The following is a 4670-nucleotide window of genomic DNA, read 5'->3' as shown; positions in this document are numbered from 1 at the left end:
TATTATTTGCTCCTTTGTATTTTGTAGCCTAACCATAACATCAATTCCTCAAATTAAACCAGGCTTTAATATATATCTTTGTATTTCAATGGTGCAATGCTTTATTTTGTAAATTGTCCCTTGTCCAACAGTTCAGCTTCTTTCATATCTTTTCCTTTTTTTATTAATCATTCCTATAATTTACATCTAAGATGATTCTCCCTTTCTGGTTACCCCTCCACAACCACCCCATTCCATCTGCCCTCTTTCCCCTCCACTTTTCCTCTATGAAGGTGCTCCCCCACCCATACATCGACTCCTGTCCCCCTACTCCAGGCTCCCCTTATGCTGGGGCATCAAACTTTCACAGGACTAAGGGCCTCCCTTTCTATTGATGTCAGACAAGACCATCCTTTGTTACATCTGTATCTGGAGCCATGGATCCTTCCCTGTACACTCCTTGTTTGGTAGTCTAGTCCCTGGGAGTACTAGGACGTCTGGCCAGCTGACCTTGTTCTTCTTATGGGGTTGCAATGCCCCTTATGTTCCTCCAGTTCATCTGACAGCTCCCCCACCAGGGTCGCTGAGCTCATAGCCAGAAAATGGAAACAATCCAGATTTCTCTCAACAGAAGTTTGCATATAGAAAATACGGTACATTTACACAATGAAATAGTACTCATCTATAAAAAACAATGACTTCATGAAATTCCCAGGCAAATGGATTGAACTAGAAAATATCATCCTGAGTGAGGAATCCCAGACACAAAAGAATACATATGGTATGCACTCACTGATATGTGGATACTAGCCTCAAAGCTCACAATGCCCACAATACAACCCACAGGTCTTATAGAGCTTAGGAGAAAGGAAGAAGAGTACAGTTTCTTAAAGATCCTCAGTTAACAGAAATAGTTTAATATTCTACTGATTTCTTCCTAAAGAACTTTAGGTGCATGTTCTCAGTAGTCATGAATGGATATTGCTCAAAGATCATATCTATGTGCTTAAGACAATGTTACCTATAGAACAAGATATGGCCACTTCCAGTAGTGTTTTTCATTTATTTTTCATGGGAAACCACATAGAGGTGAATTTCATCTACATCTGGTAAAAATTCTCTCTTTTAAACCTGGTTTTGATGCTGAGACATTTATCTTTGGATTTACTTTGCTGCATCAAATCAAAGTTGTTACCAAAACCACTGTTTTTATTTTTTATTTTTTATTTATTGAATATCATCTTCATTTACACTAACAATGGTAAGACCTTTACCGATTTCCCCCCTCCCCAAAGACCCCCAATCCCTCCTCCCAGCCCCTGCCTCCTCCAGGTATATGCCACTCCACCCGACACACTCCCAGCTCCCACCCCCCTTCCACATTTTTGGCTTGAAAGATGTGTGCCCCTTGGTTGATGGTTTAGTCCCTGGGAGTCCTGGGGTGTCTAGGTGGCTGACAGTGTTGTTCTTCCCATAGGGGCATCTGGGTGGCTGAAATCATTGTTCTTCCAATGGTGTTGTAAACCCCTTCAGCTCCTCTGGACCATTCTCCAGCTCCTTCATTGGGGACTCCATGCCCAGACCAATGGTTGGGTACAAGAATATGCTTCTGTATTTGTAAGGCTCTGGCAGGGCCCCTCCAGAGATGGCCATGGCATGGTAATTTTGGTATACACTTCTTGTCATCCATAGTAGTATCCGGTTTTGGTGACTGTTTATAGGATGAATCCCCAGGTAGGACAGTGTCTGGGTGGCATTTACTTCGGTTTCTGTTCCACACTTTGTCTCCTTTATTGCTCCTGTGAGTATTTTGTTCCCTTTCTCAGAGGAACCAAAGCACCCTCACTCAAGTCATCCTTTTTCTTTAGCTTCCTAGCTGGGTGAACTGTAAATTGTTTATTTTGAGCTTTTGGGCTAACATCTATTTATCAGTAAGTGCATACCATGTACGTTGTTTTGTGATTGGGTTACCTCACTCAGCATGACACTTTCTATTTCCATCCATTCGCCTAAGAATTTCATGAATTCATTTTTTTAATAGCTGAATAGTATTGCATTTTGTATATATACCATAGTTTCAATTCTTCTGTTGAAGGACATTTGGGTTCTTTTCAGCTTCTGGCTATTATAAATAAGGCAGCTATGAACATAGTGGAGCATGTGTCTTATTACATGTAGGAGCATCTTCTAGGTATGTGCCCAGGAGTGGTATAACTGGGTCCTCAGGTAGTAGTATGTCTAATTTTCTGAGAAATCAATGGAAAGAACTCCGATGTTCATGGATTGGCAGTATCAATATAGTAAAAATGGCCATCTTGCTGAAAGCAATCTACAGATTCAATGCAATCCCCATATTAAAATCCCAAATCAATTCTTCATAGATCTAGAAAGAACAATTCTCAAATTCAGCTGGAATAACATAAAACCCAGGATAGCAAAAACTATTCTCCAAAGCAATAGATCTTCTGGGGGAATTGACATCCCTTACCTCAAGCTCTACTACAGAGCAATAGTGATAAAAACTGTTTGGTAGTGGTACAAAGACAGGTAAGAAGATCAATGGAATAGAATTGAAGACCCAGAATAGGACCCACACACATACAGTCACTTGCTAGTTGACAAAGGAGCTAAAAACATCCTGTGGAAAAACGACAACATTGAAGCCATCTGGTCCCGTGCTTTTTTTTTTTTTTTTTTTTTTTTTTTTTTTTTTTTTTTTTTTGGTTTGGAGACTTTCTATGACCCTTTTTATTTCTTCAGGTGTTATGGGACTGTTTAGTTGATCTATTTGATCCTGATTTAGTTTTGGTGTTGGATATCTGTCTAGGAAACTGTCCATTTCCTCCAGACTCTCCAGTTGTGTTGAGTATAGGCTTTTGTAGTAGGATCTAATGATTTTTTGAATTTCCTCAGTTTCTGTTGTTATATCTCCCTTTTCATTTCTAAGTTTGTTAATCTGGATACTGTCTCTGTGTCCTTTGGTTAGTCTGGCTAAGGGTGTTTCTATCTTGTTGATTTTCTCAAAGAACCAGCTCCTGATTTTGTTGATTCTTTGGATGGTTCTCTTTGTTTCTACTTGATTGATTTCGGCCCTGAGTTTGATGATTTCCTGCCTTCTACTCCTCCTGGGTGAAATAGCTTCTTTTTGTTCCAGGGATTTCAGGTGTGTCATTAAGCTGTTAGTGTATGCTCTCTCCATTTTCTTTTTGGAGGCACTCAAGGCTATGAGTTTTCCTCTTAGCACTGTTTTCATTGTGTCCCATAAATTTGGGTATGTTGTATCTTCATTTTCATTATGTTCTAAAAAGTCTTTAATTTCTTTCTTTATTTATTCCTTGACCAAGGTATCATTGAGTAGAATATTGTTCAGTTTCCATGTGTATGTGGGTTTTCTGTTGTTTTTGTTGCTATTGAAGACCACTTTTACTCCATAGTGATCTGATAGGAGGCATGGGATTAGTCCGATCTTCTTGTATTTGCTGAGGTCTGTCTTGTGACTAATTATATGGTCGATTTTGGAGAAGGTACCAGGAGGTGCTGAGAAAAAGGTATATTCATTTGCTTTAGGATAGAATGTTCTATATATATATCTGTTAAATCTAATTGGTCAACACCAATACTCTTCAAACTATTCCACAAAATAAAAACAGAAGGAACTCTACCCAACTCGTTCTATGATGCAACAATTACGCTGACACCAAAACCACACAAAGATCCAACAAAGACAGAGAACTTCAGGCCAATTTCTCTTATGGATATTGATGCAAAAATACTTAATAAAATTCTAGTCAACTGAATCCAAGAACACATCAAAACAATCATCCACCATGATCAAGTAGGCTTCATCCCAGGGATGCAGGGATGGTTCAATATAAGGAAATCCATCGATGCTATCCACTACATAAACAATCTCAAAGAAAAAAACCATATGATCATCTCATTAGATGCATAAAAAGCATTTGACAAAATCCAGTATCCTTTCATGCTAAAAGCATTGGAAAGAACGGGAATTCAAGGCCTATACATAAACATAGTTAAAGCAATATATAGCAAACTGGTAGCCAACATCAAATTAAATGGAGAGAAACTTGAAGCAATCCCACTAAAATCAGGGACTAAACAAGGCTGTCCTCTCTCTCCATATCTTTTCAATATAGTACTTGAAGTTATAGCTAGAGCAATTAGACAACATAAGGAGGTCAAGGGGATACAAATTGGAAAGGAAGAAGTCAAATTATCACTATTTGAAGATGACATGATAGTCTACTTAAATGACCCGAAAACCTCCATCAGAGAACTCCTACAGCTGATAAACAACTTCAGCAAAGTGGCTGGTTATAAAATCAACTCAAGCAAATCAGTTGCCTTCCTATACGCAAAGGATAAGCAGGCTGAGAAAGAAGTTAGGGAAATGACACCTTTCAAAATAGCCACAAACAATATAAAGTATCTTGGTGTGACTCTAACCAAACAAGTGAAAGATCTATGTGACAAAAACTTCAGGTCTCTGAAGAAGGAAATCGAAGAAGACCTCAGAAAATGGAAAATCTGCCATGCTCATGGATCAGCAGGATTAATATAGTTAAAATGGCCATCTTGCAAAAAGCAATCTACAGATTCAATGCAATCCCCATCAAAATCTCAACTCAGTTCTTCACAGAGTTAGAAAAAGCAATTCTCAAATTCATCTG

Source organism: Apodemus sylvaticus, chromosome X, assembly GCF_947179515.1.
Source record: "Apodemus sylvaticus chromosome X, mApoSyl1.1, whole genome shotgun sequence".
Classification (NCBI taxonomy): Eukaryota; Metazoa; Chordata; class Mammalia; order Rodentia; family Muridae; genus Apodemus; species Apodemus sylvaticus.
This window is presented reverse-complemented; position numbering follows the sequence as displayed.